This window comes from Leopardus geoffroyi, chromosome E1 (genome assembly GCF_018350155.1).
Source record: "Leopardus geoffroyi isolate Oge1 chromosome E1, O.geoffroyi_Oge1_pat1.0, whole genome shotgun sequence".
NCBI classification, from domain to species: Eukaryota; Metazoa; Chordata; class Mammalia; order Carnivora; family Felidae; genus Leopardus; species Leopardus geoffroyi.
Window position 1 is genome coordinate 30,661,005 of NC_059330.1, and position 22,674 is coordinate 30,683,678.

The window sequence follows — 22,674 nt, forward strand, 5'->3', positions numbered from 1 at the left end:
AGGGGAGTGAGGAGGCTTATAGACGGAAGGGAAAAGGAAGAAACTAACGCCATCTCAGAAACAGCTCCTTAGCCCATCTCATCCTCCTCCCCACCCCGTACCTCCTAAAACCTGCTTGGGTGTCCCTCCTTTACCTTCTCTGAAGAAGGCAGGGAAAGTCTCTGAGGGGATTGGTACACTTGGGAGGTGAGAGGGACAGAGCAGAAATGCTTGAAAATCTCCGGGATCAGATGCTAGAACTGAATACTGTTCCAATGTCATTTCTATTCCTTCTGTTATGCATTTAAAAACATTATGCCAAGAAGGGGTGCATGGGATTCACCAGGAGGCCAAAGGGGTCCATGGCACAAAAAGGATTAAATAACCTAATCCATAATGGGTCTACCAGGTAATTTGCCACCGTGGAGGGTGAAAGATAATCTAAAAGGTATCATGGTGTCCACCGAGGATTTCTGCCACTTGCATAATTCAGATCTTCGTGCAACTCAAAGATCTTTTTGCTCCCTCAGCTCCTTTGGGTGTTAGTATATGTCCTACCGGCACCCTGTAATTGGCTTTGAGTAAGTAGTTGAAACAATGTCACACCACAATGTCAATACGCTCTGAAAATCCATGTTTCCCAATCTGTAAAATGGGGTAAGAATTGTGTAACCAGTGAGAACTGAGGAGGTGACTACATAAAATAAACACAGAACATGTTTGCACATTGCCTGTCAAAGTAAATACATGTTCAATAAAAATGTCCGTGTATTTTGCATTCCTATATTGAAATGTTTCTCCTTCTAAACTTAAAGCCTTGAAATTAAGGCAAACTCTATGTTCATGCAAATTTCCAAGAAGAGAAATTAGATCAGATCTGGCAGCACAGATAAGCTACTGTTTTGTTCAATTATGAGCTGGTTCGGTTTTGTTCTATGAGGATGGTTCTAGACAAAATGCACAAGAGATTAGAGACCTATTTTCCTACTGTTTTTGTAATGCCTCTTAAATTCTCTCTTCTTTATACAACCTTTATTAAACAAATACAAACTGTATTATATATAGTATATATATGGTTTTTTTAATGCTTATTTATTTTTGAGAGAGCACGAGCAGGGGAGGGGCAGAGAGAGAGGGAGACAGAATCTGAAGCAGGCTCCAGGCTCTGAGCTGTCAGCACGGAGTCTGAAGCAGGGCTCGAACTCAGGAACCGCGAGATCATGACCTGAGCCAAAGTCAGAGGCTTAACCGGCAGTCACCTAGGCGCCCCAAAACTGTATTATATTTAAACTGAAATTCAACTGCTTGAAAAAAGAAATTTCATCAAAACCCATTACCTAGGAAGTATTTTCAAACATCTTCAAGGAATCCCATTATAAAGGCGTGCTTTGATGAAGCTGCAATGCTTCAATGTTTCAATGCTATGTAAATGGTACGTAAATGTTATGTAAATGGCATTTTGTGAAATAGGAGATATAAGGCCAGAAATTCAAATTGCACGTACTGCATATGTTTAAAAGTGTGTTTATCTACTAAACTCGGAAGGTAAGCACACATACATTTGGCTATGTTGAGGTTTATGCACATGTTTACTTTATTACAGTTTATGAAGGAAAGAAGCAAATAGCTTTTATTTTGTGCAGCCTCAGAGAAACCTAGAAAAGGCTTGGAGAAAGGTCTAAAACGGCCTGTTCTCCTTCAGGACTTGCCTATTTTAATAGGCCATCCTGTTTCCTTTGTGAAAACACTCTCTAGAGAACTTCCAACAACATGACAGCTGAAGCTCCTGGCCTCAAACATGGGAATTCTGGGCAAAATATACAAAAATAGTCTTAAATATAGAGTTTAGCTGAAAATAAAGGAAGAGTATGCACCAGATTTCAGAAAGGGAAGATAGAATGAAAGCCAGAGACGCAAGCACAAGGGATATCTTTAGAAGGGATTGACTACCCCCTCCCCCCCCAACACTCCCCCATGCCGAATTTCTCTGTGGAGGATCTTCCCTCCTTTAGAGTAATCCTCCTGGCCTCACTCATTCACACACTCCTTCTCAGGAGATGTGTGATTTAAATGGCTGATGAGTTTGAGAACAGGAACTATTAGATATGCCCAGATCAACCCCTTCTGGCTCCTCCTACTTGTAGAAAATACACATTTTTATCTGCCCTAGTTTATGTAGTAAACTCCAGAGTGTGGGCTGTGGACTGGAATTGAGACTTTTTACTGCTGCCTGTGCCTGGAGGGCAAGTTTGGTTTCAGGCAGTGTTGTAATTCTTTAGTTGCCTCTGCTTCATTGTAATAAAGGGGAAATGCTAATTTCCATTGTCAGACTTCAGCATGTATCTAAATGGATTTGGAGCTCAGAGCTCATGGATTCAGAGCACTGGTGGGGAAGAGAGGAATAATATATTTGGAGCTTCCTGAAATCCAAACAGACTGACGCCCCAGGGGCTGGGGCTGGGGTTCTAATACTCACACAAAGACTGAAGACTTGGTATTGGGCCATAGTTGGTGGGAGGTTGGACAGGGGACACCCTCATAAAGCCTGGATCCCTCCAGATCTGCCCCTTCCATTCCAAGTAAACCAGAAAAATCTCCAGGCTGTAGACCATGGGGCCCTCAAGGAAGCTCATGCTTTTCCTGAAGCCTTAAGTAGAAAGAAATAAAAAGACAGCTGGGAGAAACCAAACTCCGAGTGTATGCCAGAGATGTGACCTAAATTTATGTCATCTGCCCTGTATGGGAGCCACAAAGAGAGAAATTAGCACCAGATCTGATTCAGGACCACTGAAACCCCTGAGATCCTGCCAGAATTAGAGACAGGGACACTTTCACAAGAAGGACACATGGTATTACCCAGGAGAATTACCGAGGTGTGGGACAACACCCACAGAAGATACATATACAATAAATGAGTTACAAAGATCTGAGGAAACAACTCTCCACGTGAGAGAGTTAGCAGATGTGCAAACAGGGTTACCGGAACCAAAAAACTACAGATAACAACAGGCCAATATGAGTAATTTTCAATGAGCATTTATGACAACTAAATAAAAGAAGGTCTAGAAATGGAACACTAAGAAAAAAAAATAAATCTGAAAGAGAACCTTCTGCAAATGAAAAATACAATAGTCACTAAAATTAGAACAGGTAAAATTGTTCAAGAGAAATAAAGGGATAGATAAAAAGGCGGCTATGAGGCAATTCTCCAGAAAGCAACAGAGAGATAGAAAAAAATGGAAAAGGTGAAGATTAAGTAAGAGACACGAAGGATACACTGAAAAGTTAAAACGTTTCTGACTGGAGTTCCAAAAGAAGAGAAGGGAGAGGTTAGAGATGGGATGGACAGGTGGGGAAGAAAAGACAAATGGACAAATAAAGCAAAGTGGAACTCAAATCCCAAAGAGCAAAAACCTAAAACAGGGAGGGTGAGTTCAGAGTTTTATTTATAGGAGGTAAACAAGAGATATTGATTAGTTTTAGTCTATTGCGCATGTTAAAATTTAATGGAATGAATTCTCAAAACACAAACCAATAAAGTAGGCAAAAGGTTTAAACCAACAGCTCACCAAAGAAGATATATCAGTGGCAAATAGGAACATGAAAAAATATTCATCATCATTTGTCAGTAGGGTAATTTAATTTAAAATAGGAGCATGGGACTCTTGATTTTGGGGTCATGAGCTCGAGACCCACCCTGGGTGTAGAGATTACCTAAATAAATGAAAACTTTAAAATAAAATAAAATCACAGTGAGGTACCACTATACACTTATCAGAATGGCTAAAACTAAAAAGATTGATCAAAGCAAGTGCTGGCAAGGATGTGGAAGCAATAGAACACTCATACCCTGCTGGCAGAATGGAAATGATACAAGCACTTTGGAAAACTGACAATTTCTTTAATACACCTACCATAGAATCCCGGCATTCCACTTCCTAGGTATATATCCAAGAGAAAAAAAAATAGCACTGTCCGTATATGGACTTGTACACATATGTTCACAGCAGCTTGATTTGTGGTAGCCCAAAACTGGAAAACAAAAAACAAAAAAACCCACAAATGTCCTTCAAGAGGTGAATTGATTTTATCACAACACATTGTGATATACCCATCAATGAATTACTCAGCAATAAAATGTTAAATGATTAAAATGTGTATATATGAGTGTGTGCGCTTATGCGTTTGTAATATTGTGTATATATTTATATAATGGAATGCACGCAATTTAGCATAAATGATTTTAGAGTAAGGTATCACGATACCTGTGATTTACATTCAAAGAGTTCAATAAAAATAATTGTGCAATATTTATGATGTGATAAACTGGGTAATTGTAAGAAAGAGAAGCAAAAGTGACAAAATATAAACAACTGATGAATTTAGGGGAAAGATAAACAGTTTTTTTGTTGTTCTATTCCTTCAGCTTTTCTGCACATTTAAAATTATTAAAAATAGAAACTTTGAGAAAACCCAGCTATATATGTGTTTACAGGAGAAATAACTAAAATATAATGACACAGAAAATGAGAGGTATGAAAGGTATGGAAAACATACACAAGAAAACCCTAAACAAAAAGGAGTTTGTATGGCTCTAAAAATATCAAACAAAATAGAATTTAAGGCAAGGAAAAAAAATAGGATTTCATGGGATAATTATAAAGGACAGAACTCTTCAGGAATTCTGAATGCTTAAATTTATATTTATTTCACAACATAATCTCAAATATGTAAAGCAAAAAATGTCATTAGTACAAGGAGAAATCAGCAAATTCACAATCACAGTGGAACATTTTAAGGCTCTTTTCTAGGAAATTGATTGGTCAAGCAGACAAAAATTGGCAAAGAGATGGAACACTAGCATATAATTCATATGCTTGATCTAAAGGACATTTATAGAACCCCATACCCAATAGCCAGAACACCCGTATAATTTGCAAACTCTCATTAAACATTCATTAAAATTGATGATCCTGTAAGCCACAGAAGATATTTTCAACAAACACTAAAGAATATATATCATTCTCTGATGACAATGCAAAACCAAAAGAAAAAAAGGAAGATAAAATAGCCAATCCCTGCCCTCACATATTTGAAAAATAAAAAAAACAAAACAAATACATACTTATTCTAGGAGCTTAGCCAGCAGTTAATCCCCCACATCAAATTCCTTTCTGCCTAAAACACCTAGAGAAGAGTTGTTTTCTGTAATTATTCCTGTGTGACATCTTACTCATAGATTAGGATATTTAATTTTTTAAAGAAGAGCATTTCCATTGTTACGGAACCAGGCTGGAACACTGGTGGAAAAACCAAGCGGCACTCGGAGATCTTGGTGGTTCGATTTATTTAACACCAGCAGGCTCAGAGGAGACCGTTTCTCCAAAGATCCGAGCTCTGAATGAAGGGGGGGAAGGGTAATTTATAGTTGTCATCTTCCACATCTGTGGTGGGTTTTTGCACGCGGGGCAAACAGGGCAAGAAGAACCCAGAAGAGGGGTCTCCAAGCTAGAGACTAGAGCTTGTTTTAGTCCCCTCAGCCATCTTATGGTGTTAAACTTTATTTTCCCAACACTATCAATTCAAACTATAAATCCAATGAAATTTAAGCAAAAATCCATTAAGAGTGTTCAAAGAACTTAATGAAAGGGCGGGCCTATGCCAGCCGACTCCATCTTGTTCTGTGTCCTTCACCTTGACCACACCTCCTCCCCTTGAGGAAACCCCCCTCACCTGCCTAACAGGACTCGGACTCTTCCCCAGCCAATCGGCTGAGGCCATAGCCATTACCTCACCAACTGCCCCCAGGCCCCAATAAAACCTTTGTCCTTTTGAAACTCGCTGTCTTTCCCTGGTATCTCACCGCTGCATCGGTGCAGGTAGGGGATTGAGCTGGAGCTAGCTCGAATAAAGGCTCTTTGCTTTTGCATCGGACTCGGCTCCCTAGTGGTCTTTGGGGATCACGAATTCTGGTCATAACACTTAACACACCTATTCTAAACTTCACAAGAAAGGTATCTGTTAGGATGTCCCTGGAACCACAGTGGAGGGGACGGCCATCTTGTCAGCGCACCCCAACGGAAAGCCCCAAGCGGCGGGCCAGAACAAACTGAAGGTCAACCAATCACCGAGCGACAGCACGACCTGGCGCAAAAAAAGGCCCACCCGGACCTAAACCCTGAACCGCTGCAGCTTAAAAACCCTACCCCACCACACCCTGGTGTGACTTCCTTGACTCTCACTCTCTGAGTCACGGAACCTCGCCCGGAACCTTAGTTCCCAGTGAAGCGTTTGACTGCTAAAATTTTTTTAGCCTCTAACTCCTACCTTTACCGTGCCCAACGGCTGATCCTAACAGTATCAAGCAGTTTGAAAAAGGAGGAAAGTACCTTTCTGAGGTAGGGGGGGAGAAAACTTGCCTTATCAGATATTAGGATCAATAATAAAGAAAATACTGTTATACTGACTCAGGTCTAGGAAAAATAAATAATTGAACAGCTTTCCTTCTAGAAACAAATCCATGTGAGAGAGAATGGATAATTTAAAAATATAGTATTGGAAGCATTACATGGTGACAGATGGTAGCTACACTTGTGAGCAGAGCATTATGAAAAGACTTGTCAAACCACTATGTTGTACCCTTGAAACTAATGTAATGTTGTTTGTCAACTATACTACAATAGTGAAATATGGCAAAGAAAAAATGGTATTGGAACAGGGGACCTATCCTTATACAAAAATGAATTTCCATTATCATGTCACATAAAAATGTAAACTCCAGATGTATAAAGACTTAACTGCATAAGGCAAAATGTTGAAATTTGCAGAAGACAATATAAAAGTAAATAAACCTTTATGACCCAAGAGTTAAGAAAAGGTTTCTTAAAGACATAAAACAGCAGAAATCATAAAATAACATTTCAATTAGAAAGCAAAAACCCTTGTTCAATTATACACTATAGATAAATCAAAACCAAACACACAGATTGGTAGAAGGCATTTGGTACATTGACAACAAAAAATCAATATTGGTGATATACATGGAACTCCTATATATCAATAAGAAAAACCCAGATAATGCAGCTGAAAATATGAACAGAGAAAAAAACCCAAATGGCATATAAACACATGAAAAGTTAACTTCCATAGTAAGTGAGGAGATGCAAAATAAATCACACCATTTCATAGCTAGTAGATTGTCAAGAACTTAAAAATTAGAAGTTGGTAGGGTATCTGGGTGGCTCAGTCGATTGAGTGACCAACTTCGGCTCAGGTCATGATCTCACAGTTTGTGAGTTCCAGCTCCACATAGGGCGAGCTGCTGTCAGCACAGAGTCTGCTTGGATCCTCTGTCCCAATCTCTCTCTGCCCATCCCCTGCTCGTGCACTCTCTTTCTCTCAAAAATAAACATTAAAAATTTTTCTTTTAATTAGAAGTTGGTAAATATACAAGGAAATGAAAACTCTGTCATAAAATGTTCTAGGTAAAATATAAATGATAGTTTGAAAAACAACCTGGAAAGACCTATTAAAATTGACTATCCACATGCTACTTGGCTCAGCAGTCCATTTTGATGGGTATACCTGAGGGAACCGCTGATAATTATGTAAATAGGCACAGTGTTCCAGTAGCAAAAAATTGGAAACAACACAAAATATTCTCCAAACACAGAATAAATAAAGTGTGGTGTATCCATTATATAGCTTTTGAAACAAACAAACAAAAATCTATTTGGGGGCACCTGGGTGACTCAGCAGGTTAAGGGTCCGACTCTTGATTTCAGCTCAGATCATGATCTCATGGTTCATAGGATCGAGCCCCACATTGGGCTCTGCACTGACAGCATGGAGCCTGCTTGGGATTCTCTCTCCACCCCCCTTCTCTGCCCCTCCCCTGCTGGCTTGCACCTGCATGTGCATGCTCTCTCTCTCTCTCTCTCTCTCTCAGTAAATAAACATTTAATAAAAAGAATCTACTTGTCTGTGGTAGACAAATCTTGAAAACACTCTTGAATGAAGAAGACAAGTTGCAGAAGGATGTACAGAATAAGATATTTTATATTTATAGCATTTAGTAGTGTTTAGTCTGTAAACATCAAAACGTAACTGGGAAGGATTCATGTTAACATCAAGAGTAGCTGTTCCATTTTATTTCTTTAAAAAATTATGATGCAAATAAGGCACGATATTAATGTATATGCTGGGTAGTGGGTTCATGAATGTTATATTATTCTCTGCACTTTCCTATATATTTGAAATTTGTGTAATGTAAACAAATTAAAGAAATAATTCTAGAGGCAGCTGGGTGGTTCATTCAGTTAAGTGTCTGACTTCAGCTTAGGTCATGATCTCACGGTTTGTGAGTTCGAGCCCCACATCAGTCTCTGTGCTGACAGCTCAGAGCCTGGAGATTGCTTCGGATTCTGTGGCTCCCTTTCTCTCTGCCCCTCCCCCACTCTCTCTCAAAAATAAGATATTTAAAAAATAATAAAAAAGAAATAATTCCAATAAATATATAATACTATAGTCCCCATTAAAAATAGCAGAAGGAAAAGAAAAACACTATTCTGGAATACCATGTAAAATGAGTGAATGAATAATGAATGTTGACAAATGCCTAACTTTGCACAGAGAACAACTATAGATTACCTGTTGTGATTGATCAGTATTGTTTATGTGTGTTTTTTTAATTGGGGGACTAAAAGTATACCTGTCCTTAGTTACTAGTAAGCAACTGAGGAAAGAACGAACTAACTATATGGCATCATGGTTAAAACATCTGGGTAAAGATCGGATTCCCACAGTGATATTTTTGACAGCATAGAACTGATTTGGTTTGTGGATTCCCAAGATAGAGTCATGGTCACAAAAGCTAGCTTTGGAGTCAAAAGATCAGGGTTTTAGTCACTTTAAGAATTGGGGAGATCATTTTAATTTTTTAAACCTACTTACTCAACAGTAATATAAAAATAATACCTATCTCAAGGATTTGCTGAGAGGATTATACAAATAATACAAATGAAAGCACTCTGTAATGTGAAAGTGAACTCTTATGGAATGTATTCTCTCAATAGTTATTGCTCAATTCTATAGCTGAGTTGAATTTAATCCGTCTCAATGGCTGTCCAAATTAGTTTACTTCTATTTGACTTGTACTGTTGAACGTTTGCTCTTATTAAAATGCTTAAGAGTTTTGCCTTGCTAGGGCAGTGGAGAAAATAAAGAGGGTGATGACGCTGTTACTGGGCTCCAAAGCTTATAAAATAATAACCTGTAAGTCAGTTAATAATAGCCTAAGCCTGCTGAGTACTCATTATGAGCCAGAAACTATGCTAAGTATTTTCATCTAATCCTTCCAATACTACTCTGAAATCAGTTCCATTATAATCTCCAGGTTTTAAATGAAGAAACTAATGTTTAGAGAAATGAAGGAACTTTCCCATGGTCACATGGGTAGGTCAAAGGCAGAGCTGAGGCTTGGAGTCAGTCCTATTGGGTTCTAGAGCCTACTTTCTCATACCTACATCTTCTATTACCAATATAGGATCGATAGACACAAAACAATGAATGTAGCTGCTAACTCAATTATATCCATGAAGGTCTTCACTCCTAAAAGACTTTTTATGAACCATTCTAGCCATAAAACTAACATTTAGTACCGGAAAAGGATTTAGATATTGCCTTTAATTTGTTCTCGTTTATGTATTCATGTCCTCAGTTGTTTGATAAATACTTATCATTGGTAAATTTTTATCAAACAAGTGAGTACATTAATAGATAAAAGGATAAGTTAAAGACAATATCTGAATCCTCCTTAAGCGTGATCTTTTATGTTTTTATGGCCATAACAGCAGTTGGAGGGTACAAAGTTGTGAGATGCCACCCTCATGAACACATGAACAATTAGTTTGAGAAATTATTTTATGTATGTGATATATATCTATATCTATCTACATCTGTATCTATATTCCAGCACTTTAATTTTATGGTACCAGTACCATAATGTCTTGATGACCACAACTTTGTAATAAAACTTTGAAATCTGGGGGCGCCTGGGTGGCGCAGTCGGTTAAGCGTCCGACTTCAGCCAGGTCACGATCTCGTGGTCTGTGAGTTCGAGCCCCGCGTCGGGCTCTGGGCTGATGGCTCAGAGCCTGGAGCCTGTTTCCGATTCTGTGTCTCCCTCTCTCTCTGCCCCTCCCCCGTTCATGCTCTGTCTCTCTCTGTCCCAAAAATAAATAAATGTTGAAAAAAAAAATTTAAAAAAAAACTTTGAAGTCTGGAATTGTGATGCCTCCAGGTTTGTTTTTCTTTTTCAAGATTGCTTTGGTTATTCAGGGTCTTTTGTGGCACCATTTTTATTTTATGAGAGAGAATTAGAATAAGAGAATTAAGGCACACAGAGATAATACTTTGGATAACAACTTGGTGATTCAGTTAGTCAAACCATATTGTCACAGATCCATACAGACTGAAGGTCCCTAGTTTATATACTCTGCTAAAAAATAAGACATACAAACCCGATGTTAGAGAAGATGAGTTTATAATTTTACCTAATGGGACATATACTTTATGTCAACTTTCTTAAAATTGACTGTTCAGAAAACCGGGTGTTTAAATCCTGGAAGGGGTCAGAGAATAAGTTGCCAACCATCTTCCTTCCAGTAAAGGGATTCCAGAGATGAGCTGGAAGTATTGTATTTCCAAGTCCCTTCCGCTGCCCTGACTAATCACTGCCGGGGACCTGAGGTCAACACTAGGGCATTTCAGACAAAAGTTTAGGGTTTCGCTTGGGCTGTGGCCCCCAGATTACACTCTGATACTCATCAGCATGAACACCGCTGCCCTTTTCTTCTGTACACCTGGGATCCTCTCACAGAGGGCAGCTCTCAAGTCTGGGTCAGAAGCCTACCTGTCTTCTCTGGGAACGTAGACCAAGTCCTTGGTGAATTCTGCCTGCTTAACCTAGGCCAGTTCTATGTGGGCAAAGGCCTCATTCGGGTGGCCTCTCCTTGCCACCATCTCCCTACGGTCGTGTGTCCATCAAATTTGTTTGGAAGTTTGAAAACCTTACACTGATACTACTTTCTCTCCTTCAAACCCCTCATGCAATTACTCAATAGTTTTTGCTATTTGTACTTTCCACATAGCTTGAGTTTGTTCACTTCTTTCTATACACACTGCCCACTCCGGCCAAGGCTACCATCACTGCTCCTCTGACTGCCCAGTGTCCTTCCCACCAGTCGGTAAGACATTCATTCCCCCTACAGAGAGACAGGGAGTGCTATATTAAAATGTGGTGTCCACTGCTCCTGTCACTCCTCTCCTGACATCTGTCCACCAGCTTCACATTGCATAAAACAACATTAAGAGTTCTCACCCCCCCTTACAGCGTCCCATGCCTCCCCCTGACTAGATCTTCCTGTGCCCCCATCCCCATCTTCCCCATTGTCCCCTCACTGTGCTCCAGCCTCCGTCCCTCAGTGTCTGCTGTCACACCAAGTGTCCCCTGAACTTTTCTCTGTCTCAGCTGCTCTCCCCACACTCCCCACTCATTCTCATCTGTCAGGAATTAGCCCGAATCTTTTTTCTATAGAGTCTTCTCTCCCAGCCTCTTTTATGTGCTATCTCAGCCTTTGCCTTTTTTTCCTGTACAAATTTGATTTCCACTTGTGCTGGAACCTGCAGGAGGAAAACAATAAAAAGTAAGCAAATAAATGCTAATTGCTTTCTAGCACGATCTTGATCTGTAATTAGTTGAGCATCTGTCTCCTTCATCAGAGCATAAGTTCAACATCTAGACCTGTCCATCCCCCTCACCACTGTGTCCCTAGTTATTAGCACACATCTGGTATATAAATATCTGTTGAGTGAATTAGTAGAATTCTGTTGATCTTCATATATATATATATATATGTATATATAATAAATAATACATAATGTATAATAAATCTATAAATCTATATGCATTTATATACATACATAAATTGTATGTATATACATATATTTTGTTGATCATATATATACATGTGTAATATATGCATACATATATATGAATGTATATTATAAACTGACCACCTTACTAAATTCTTTCATTAGTTCCATTCATTTTTTTAAAGTTTATTTATTTTGAGAAAGAGAGGGGGGGAGGGGCAGTAAGAGAAAGGAGAGAAAGAGAATCCCAACCTGTCAGCACAGAGCCCTATATGGGGCTTGAACTCACAAACTGTGAGATCACAACCTGAGCCAAAGTCAGCCACATAACCAACTGAGCCACCCAGGCTCCATTCATTTTTAAATTGTTCTCAGTTTTCTTAAATTTTTTTTTTCAACGTTTATTTATTTTTGGGACAGAGAGAGACAGAGCATGAACGGGGGAGGGGCAGAGAGAGAGGGAGACACAGAATCGGAAACAGGCTCCAGGCTCTGAGCCATCAGCCCAGAGCCTGACGCGGGGCTCGAACTCCCGGACCGCGAGATCGTGACCTGGCTGAAGTCGGACGCCCAACCGACTGCGCCACCCAGGCGCCCCTAAATTGTTCTCAGTTTTCTACATAGACAATCATATTGCCAGGGGAGGCAAAAACATTAAATTCACCTAGCTTTTTCAATAGCTATACAATTATTTTCCTTCCCCATGTTATTAAATGGACTGAAACAATGGTTTTCAAAATGTCTGAGGAGAGACTTCTGGCTCCATCATTGGACGGAGGGCAAACTAGCAGGTGTAGCTCCAGCCCCCCCTTCCCTGCTCCACAAACAAGAGCACTAAGGTTTTGTTGGTTTTCCTCACTGGAGCTCTGAAAGGAAGTTTGTGAAAGGAAAATTTAAATTACATCTTCACTATTCTTGAGTTCTTAATTTTGATTAATCCTCAAAGTCCTATAAACGTTGAAGATTGGCATTTAGCTTCAGGGAGAATAGCTTGACTTGTGTTCCTCTCTAAGATACATATTTGTTTTCCTTTAAAAGTCTCCATTCTAACAGAAAGTTTAATGTGCCTTTTATGTCCAGGAGTTTTGCCTGCTTATACCAAGGCACATGTTTAATTTATTTTCAATGAACCATTTTAAAACTTCAGACTCAAATATTTATTTAGCTCAAAAATTTCTTCTTCTGTTGCTTTTATTTTTGCTTGTGTTCTCATGGTTCCAGCTCCTGTTATGGAATTCCTGCTTTGCACTAACTACATCTTTCAGACTCCTTATTTCCTATCTTTTTCTCTCATTATTTTTAATTAATTATTATTACCTGTGAGCCTTGAGAAAACGCTCTGGTTTACCTTCAGCTTCACTAATTGGGCTTTTTCTCAGTGTAATAGAGGACATTCCTTCCTTCACTGGGAGTTGAACATGGTAAATCTATTTCTAATTTTCACCCAGTTTTTCCAGACCTCAGATTTTTCCTTGTTCATGATGCCAACTCTCATTTTTGAGATGAAATATCTTCTTGAATCTTACTGAGAAAAAGACTTTAAGTCTTTTAAAAATGTTCACTCTTTGCTTATGATAAATATATGTTTATAAGATTTAGTGGAAAAGCATATTCAGTACAGGAAATGGAAACAGGAAGTAGAAATCTTTGACTATACAGTATATGGAGACCTTGGGCACTGATGTATCATTTTTAGCCCCCAATATTGTTCATGAAGTATTATCAATTTTTGCTTTAGCTTCTGACATATCTTCATGGAGAATATGGGCCATAAGAGAAATTTTTTTTTAAAACACAGCAATAAGAAAAGCTGAAATCAAACTGAATGTGTACTTTATAAATATTTATAAAGGCATTATGGGACATCCTTGCAATGGAATACTATGTAACCATTACATGGTCCATTTTATTGACATTGAAAGATGTTTGCTGTAAGCAGTACTAAAAGCTAGTTTGTAAAAATTATATACAGCATAATCCTATTTTTGTAAGACAAATAACATACATCTTATGTGGAGAAAATAGAGTAAAGATAAAACACAATCTTGACAGTTCCATTGAAGATGAAGTTGACATTTGATTTTTATTTCCTACTTGTTTTTATCCCCATTTAATTTTTACATTATGAATAAGTTTTCCTGGTGTTGTTAAAAAGGAAAAAAGAAGACACCATGATTCTTTAAAGTGGCAATTTGTGTGTTAGGACTTTCAGTCACACGCTGAGGGGAAATTGTGATCCTTTTGTTTGAAATGGTTAAATTTGCTAATGCAATACAGACCTTCAGCCAGTAGAGGGCGCAGAGGTGAAAGAGCTAGTGTGTAGCTGGTTTGAATGGTTTCATAACCTGAAGGTTATTTTGATTTTCTTTTCACTCATGTATCCAAGAAAATTTCAAAAAGATCATAGACACATAATTGCAGTTTGGCTATCACTTATGTTACAAAATGTTCGGCATTTACGTTATCTGGAGAGTCAAACGTGTACTCCCAGTGGGTAAAGGAAATTAAAAATAATTGAGTGTCTATCTTATGCCAGGCATTGACACATACTTTATATATTGTAATCTCCTACGTAAAATGTATTTTGATAAATTCATCAGACATTGCAGACACATTAAAACATCCTAGAGAAGGTTTTAATTTTTTTAAGCCCACAGAGTTTAGAGTTATTGACAAAATCTCACAGCTACAGACCACTGTATAGTTTATTAAATGCTTGCAGATTTATTATTTTATTTTATGCAACATCCTGTGAAATAGACCCGTTTGTTCAAGATGAAGAAACAAACACATTAAGTGGTTTATGGAATGTGGTGGCAAAGTTGGAATTTCTCCCAGCTGGCTCTGTGAGTCTGGGCATACTGATTCCACCGTGCTGTTTCTCCAATAATCTAGAAATCTTCAGACATAAATAACACCTTGGCCTCACTGAAGAACCAAATGATATGAGCAGTAGTAAATAGCAATATGAATCAAAAAACTTTTTAGTCCTCCTTTTTTTTTAAATAGGATTTGACATTATAATTCCCATCTCTGATTCTTGGATTAATTAATCTAGGTTTGGTGGTTTCTAAATACCAGTTTGGGGACATGCAGTTCAAAATGTGAAAAGGAAAATCAGTGTGGTGAGATTATATCCTGGATTTTTTGGTTTTGAGCAATAGTACCCTTTCTTTTAAGAACCAATCATAGTTATGGATGATGGTGGTCTTCTTATTTTCTTTATTTTTTTTTCCAGTACTTGTTTAGCAAAACAAGTTTGAAATCCTAGGTCAGTCTCTCCCTACCCACTAGATGTGTTTACTCACCTGAGTCCCCAAGGAAGCACCGCTGTTGATCAGCAATGAGCAATCCTAGACTGTCAGGCTACAGCAGGTTACTAAGCTTCTTAATAAAGTCATCAGGTAAACTAATAGAGCAGCGCACTCTCAAGGCAAGTTTTCCAAAATTCTCAAATAGGAACATGTTAGTGGCTAATGAGCACCACATATTTTCTCAACAGCTGTCTTTTTACGAACAAATTCTGGTAATCTGCCTAGGAAGTTTTTAAAAGAAAGTTGTAAGAAAAAAAAATGTAAGGAATAGAATAGAGCTATTTTCAATTTGCATGAAAAAAATTGTCCCTTGGGGGCAAAACAAAACAAAACAAAACCCTGTTCATCCCTCTAAAGCATGTGCTACTGTGGACATAGAAATACAGAGCTCACTATTTTAAAAAAAAATCCCTCTCCTCTTTCAGATGAGACATCCTCAAACCCTATTGAAAGGAAATTATTTTTTGAAAGGAAATTGTTAATTTAAGCTTAAAGAGAGGATCATGAAGTATATAAAAAGATGGAAAATAAAGATTAGCTGTGATGCACTAAGAAAGCAACAGAATGACTCAGATTGACTTCTTGAGATAGTCAGAACCTGCAAAGAAAATAGTAACGAGTGAGTGACTTAATCTGTTCAGGCTTCACTGTTTTCAAGTTTAAAATGAAAGAGCTAGGGGGTGCTTGGGTGGTTCAGTCGGTTAAGCGTCCGACTTCAGCTCAGGTCATGATCTCGCGGTCTGTGAGCCCGAGCCCCTTGTCGGGCTCTGTGCTGACAGCTCAGAGCCTGGAGCCTGTTTGGGATTCTGTGTCTCCCTCTCTTTCTGCCCCTCCCCCACTCATTCTCTCTCTCAAAAATAAATAAAACTGTTTTTTTTTTTTTTTTTTTTTAATGAAAGAGGTAGGCTAGATGATTTGCAAGCCCTCTTGCAGCCTAAAAAATAAGTGTCTGGGACCTTCTGACTCGTTTGTATAGAATTTTACAATTTGTAAGTGTTTTTGCAGCTTCCATGTTCAGAGCACGAAACAGTTAACGGAAAGTCCTGGCCAGCTGCAGCTGGAAGGGAGTTGATGGTGGCAGAGTCCACATTTCCCTGCAACAGGGGTCCTCGTCAGCTGAATTCAATCTGGAAACTAATTCTTTCTGCTAAAAGGAGGGAGCAAGATACATAAACCAGCCCACCACAGTGCTGGGAGAACACACAGGCCACAGCGATGGCCTGCCCAGAATATAAAAGAAAGTCATAAGGAAGGGAGAGAGAGGGAGAGAGAGGGAGCCCTTCTTGAAGATAATAAATAACTGGAGAGGTATTTCGTAGGGTATATTGGGGAAAAAAATCATCCTTCAGAGTGGATGAGTCTCTCTTCTAACACTGTGAATTCTGAGCAGTTGCAGATGCAAAACCTGCTTAATTTCCTATCACTGACATTAAAGGTCAGCATACCAGGAAGCAGCCATCCCAGAACAAAGCAGAAAAGAACCAGAACCAAATGAGGGAAGCCGAAGCGCAGAGACGCTACCCGATTTGTCCAGTCACAACATTTTTTTTTTTAATTTTTTTTTTTTCAACGTTTATTTATTTTTGGGACAGAGAGAGACAGAGCATGAATGGGGGAGGGGCAGAGAGAGAGGGAGACACAGAATCGGAAACAGGCTCCAGGCTCTGAGCCATCAGCCCAGAGCCCGACGCGGGGCTCGAACTCCCGGACCGCGAGATCGTGACCTGGCTGAAGTCGGACGCTTAACCGACTGCGCCACCCAGGCGCCCCACCAGTCACAACATTTTAAGCAACAGAGCCGACCAAGATAACCTAAAGTCTAGGTCTTCTGATATCTAACATTCAAAGTTATGCTACACAGGGAATACATATTCTATGTCTACTATGCATCAGGTGCTATGCTTTGGCACAGGGGTCACAAGAATGCATTTTTTACAGCCCCTGCACTTGAACTCTCAGACTCTCAGAGGAGATAAACAAGCAAACAGCTTACTTGCCACATAATTTGGTGAGGACTATACGTAAGTAGAGCAGTGTTCCTTTTTTTTAAAATTTTTTAACATTTATTCATTTTTGAGAGACTGTGAGTGGACAAGGGGCAGAGAGAGAGAGAGAGAGAGAGAAGACACAGACTCCGAAGCAGTTCCAGGCTCTGAGTTGTCAGCATAGAGCCTGACATGAGGCTGCGAGATCATGATCTGAGCCAAAGTTGGATGCTTCACTGACTGAGCCACCCAGGTGCCCCAAGTAGAGCAGTGTTCTTAATCGGGTATAGTTTTGCCCCTAGGGGACACTTGGGCAAGGTCCAAAGGCATTTTTGGTTCTCAGCTTGGGGACTGCTACTGGCATCTAGTGGGTAGAGGCCAGGGATGCTGCAAAACATCGTACAATGAGCAGGTCAGCCCCTCCACAAAAAAGAATCATCCAGCCCCAACTGTCAAACATGCCCAGCTTGAGAAACCCTGGCTACGAGCAGGTGGGGACACGGCAGAAGGGCACTGATGCCTGCCTGATCTGAAGATGGGGAAGGGCTCATCCGTCGAGGGGATGCTGGAGATAGTTGGGAAAGAGGAATACACATCATCTTGAGTCTCCACAAGTAGGAACCAACAGGTCATAAGGAACATGAAAAAGTGTGTTTAGTTGTAACTGCTAATTTGATCCAAGCCGGAGCTGAGGCTGGGGAGGAAGGGGCTGGTTCGTGGGAGGTGGGAGGCTTTGTATATCCTATTGAGGTTCCACACCTTCAATGAAGAGACATCACTGCTGGGTTTTATCCAGGGGAGTGGTCTGGTTAGGCTCAAACCCTCGATGGCTTGCTATATTAATGTCAAGCAGAGGCTCTCAAACTCCCTTTGGGACACGTATAAAAAAATGCAGATTCCTGACCTTTTGAGACACACACGTTCTTGCACACACACATGAAACCAAAAACCCTGATTCTGTAATGCGGTGCATAGAGCCCAGAAACCCGTATTTTTGACAAAGGCCCTGCGCAGTTCCGATGCTAGGAGTCCAAATCCTTGCTGGCGTACAGAATACATTTGACGGTGATAAGATTGCGATCCCACCACAAAGAAAATAAGAAGGAATTTTAGATACTGTTCTGACCCATACACATGAGAATCTAAAGTGGGAACACAAGGAATCCATTGAGTCAAGGCAAGTCGCACAGCCAGTGGCACAGCTGCTCCTTCTGGACCCTGTGGCCTGGGAGGGGAGTGGTACTAAGGAAATGCATGCTCTGTGGGACATCCTCTTGGCTGCTTCTGGAGAGCCCAGTTGCTTCTGCAAAACACGTCAGAATTCTCTGTCCCAGAGCCTTGTTGGCATAGCAGTACCTGCTTCCTGTTCCCAGATACTCACCCTTGGGCTTTCCTATCTGTCCATGCTAACACTGGCTGCTCCTGTGCCCCGTCACAGAAAACTGTGAACTGAGGTCTCTGACTTCTGTCATGTCAGTCACCACAGGGTAAGGCTCCACAAGTAGGAATTCCGACCCCTGCTGCTCGACTTCCAAATTCAGTTTACTGCTTATCGTGTTATTGATCTCGTTGGACATCCCACACTCCCTACTGCGCTGACTTTGGATCAGCAAGAGTGGAAATTTGTGTGTGATCGCTGAAAACCTAGAATTTCTGATTGGAACTGAAGGAACCCTTTTCGCTGCAGCCAGCTTCTGCACCAGATGCCTGTGACTCTGTTCGCAGGGAAATAGATGAATATCCACAGCAAAAGGTCAATGGCTCTGCTGACAGATGCTGAACCAGAGAATTCTTTTTTTTTTTTTTTTAATTTTTTTTTTCAACGTTTATTTATTTTTGGGACAGAGAGAGACAGAGCATGAACGGGGGAGGGGCAGAGAGAGAGGGAGACACAGAATCGGAAACAGGCTCCAGGCTCCGAGCCATCAGCCCAGAGCCCGAGGCGGGGCTCGACCTCACGGACCGCGAGATCGTGACCTGGCTGAAGTCGGACTCTCAACCGACTGTGCCACCCAGGCGCCCCAACGTTTATTTATTTTTGAGACAGGGAGAGACAGCATGAACGGGGGAGGGTCAGAGAGAGAGGGAGACACAGAATCGGAAACAGGCTCCAGGCTCCGAGCCATCAGCCCAGAGCCCGACGCGGGGCTCGAACTCCCGGACCGCCAGATCGTGACCTGGCTGAAGTCGGACGCTCAACCGACTGCGCCACCCAGGCGCCCCAAGGATTCTTTTTCTTAAAGAGGCTTCCTACAGCTGTTCTGGTAGCTTGGGTGGTACTCGTAGCTATTTCCCCAAGCTGTCTTGTCTAAGTTCTTGGAGTTTATGAGCCCAAGTAGGATTTATAAAAATAGACTAAAAGGAAAGAATAGTAAAGGATCTACAGACGGGACCCTGAGATCTGACAGATGGGACTCTGAAAGAGAGGAAGAAAGATTCAAATACAAGTTTCATGACTTTCAGCTCATGGCTGTTTTCATCACACAACCGGAGCGGAGAGTCGGAGATGTTAATTTTGTTGTGGAAGCCATCCAAAACCTTACCCTGTGACCCTGGGAAAAAAGATCAAGCTCTGCCAGAGCTGTAAAGAAAATTTTCCAAACTAAGTTCGACTCAGAAAATAAATTGCAAGAAATAAGGGAAGAGAGGTTCTCCTGAGACTAATGAGCCCATCAGGTTGATGGCAGATTGACCGACCAAGTGCAAGTGGCCAGTTGGAGCTGACAGTGGACTTGGTGCCCCTTGGTACAGCAACGGAAGAAACATCATGTTCTCGTTCTGCTGCCATGCACTGTCTTGGGATCATTCATTTTACCAAGCTTTACAACCGCTTGTACAAAGACAATGATGCCTGTTTCCTGTATCATTTATTTAAGTAAACAAAAAGGAGACAGCAAGGTACCATCTCCTCCCCGAAGCCAGACTTTAAAATTTTTATGTAAAGAAAGAAAGCAAGAGATCTGTACTCTGCATTGTTCCAGAAGATAAGTTCATAAGATAAATAGTTCTATTTTGAACTCAGTCCAGCTGGGCAAATGGTCCCTTTCCCACTACCCACCCACGTTGTGGAGATCAGATTGTAAATGGATAAAAATGTTTTCAAACAGTTTCTTGAGATAGTCCCACTCTCAATCAGGGGGCCACTGCAGAGTTTCTACGGGAAGGTGATGCTGTGTTTATTCTGGCAAAACAATCACTTCAAAACCCGACTTTCTTTTGGACTAAGTATAAACTCCTTGCAAGCAACAGAAAGTGTGCACATCATCTGAACACAGAAACAAGGTTGCACAGGGATTAAGAGGTGAACTTTGGAGTCCAACAGGCATTGACTCTAATCCTAGACTCCAGCATTTTCCGAACGGTGACTTCCCTAGGCAAGTCTCTTAACTTCTTCATTTGTACAATGGAACTGTTTCTAACATCTACCTCCTGGGTTATTTGTGAGTGTTAAACGATATTTCATTTCATTGTTTCATAAATCTATAAAAGGTGTATAGCATAAAGTAAATGCTCAATAAATATTAATGTTTATTATTGAGTGAAGCCTGTGGCTGGATCCACATGCTACCAACCATCCAAAGAATGCTGAAAAAATGCCAGTAGTCACTGAATAATTAATGTACTTAGCACTAAATATCTGGTCACTCTAAAATAATCTATTTGAATAACGTTCTGAGTTTTCAAGTTTATATCTGATTTAAATGTACAGTCATTCTTTTATTTATCTGTTGATTTGCTTGGCAAAGACTTTCTGAGCACACACAATTGCTGACACTATCCTTGAGGATACGGGAGACTTTCCAGTCGACGGGACCTTGGTAAACTCCAATACGAAGACTTGCTTGTGTTGCATGAGGCCCAAACTTGACATTTCTTTATTTTTTTTATTTAATGCTTATTTTTGAGAGAGAAAGAGAGAGACAGAGCGTGAGCAGAGGAAGGGCAGAGAGAGAGGGGGAGACAGAATCTGAAGCAGGCTCCAGGCTTTGAGCTGTCAGCACAGAGCCCGACATGGGGCTCGAACTCACAAACTGTGAGATCATGACGTGAGCCGAAGTCAGACGCTCAACCCACTGAGCCACCCAGGCGCCCCCAAACTTGACATTTATGAAGAAATCCACAGTGGACTTGGACTGCTTTTTTTTTTTTTTTTTTTTTTTTTTTTTTTTTTTTTTAGCATTAGCTCAGAGGGAACATAAAATTAGTTCTTGGTAAGACGAATGCTGTTCTCCGCTTGGGTTATGAGGCGATTGGAACCTCCTACATGCTCTTCTGTGTGAGTAGTACCTTGCGTGGTAGTGATCGATAGAGGAGAAAAACACTTCCCTTCCCGGAAAACATCTATGGGGCGCTTTTCTCATGGTTCATGCTTATACAAAAGGAATTGCTGTTTATGTTCTTGTTTTCACAGAACTTAAAACTGAACTTTAAAATTGGCTCAGTGTAATAAAAAAAAATAAAATAAAATAAAATTGGCTCAGTGTGTTGTTTGCATACAGTCATTTCAACCAAAGGCTCGAATTGGAATTCTTAAAATATTTACGTTCTTGTTCTATGAAAAAAGTTAGCCGTGTCAAATCATGTGTGCATATTGTATATGTGTCAGCAGCTGTGTGTATCTGTGTGGAATGAAGTAAGTTATAAGTTCATTCATAATTTTAGGGGCATATTGACCAGGGAGCTCTTAACCTCATTATTTGGCAATTCAGGAAATGGTTCACCAATTAGTTGGTGGGCAGTAATGTCACTCTCTCCAGCGTCTGTCTGCCTCTCCACCGGAGAAATAGTCAGCTATGCTAACAGAACAAGTGTGTATCCTTCACCGTATACCTGCTCCTTGCCCTGGCCTTCTGTTTCTGATGACAGTATCGATTAGCTATTAATTACTTAGGCCTTAAAACCTTACAAATCCCTCTCCTTTGACAACCTCCCATGTGGAAAATTCACTGTCGCGCTCTGCTGATTCTGCCCATTATTGTGTCTTCACGCCTGCACGTTGTTTCCTAATATCAGGCCCCTAGCGCCTTTCACCTGGACAATCACAAGGGTTTTCTAACAGGTGTCCCAGTCATAGTCTCCACCTTCCCCAATTTGACTTTCTGCTTGCCTCTCAACACTCTGATGCCAGGCTAATTTGGATAATGCAGAGAGAGCAGACTATGCCATTCTTCTAAAACAAACAAACAAACAAACCACACCGTTCGCATAACACAGTCCCAACTTGACGTTGAGACAATAATCCCACCATAAACCTTCTCCCGTCTTATTTGGACTGCTCTCTGCCTGTCCCGTGAGTTCCATAAGTCAGCCACACAGGCTACTCAAAGCTCTCTGCAGAAGACTCCGACTTTCCTGAGCTATGTTTATTTATGTTTATTATTTATGGCCTTTGGCCTAGAATCACCTCCTCTCCTTTCCTACTTGTAATACTCTCAGTACCCACCTGCCATCAAGCTTTCCCT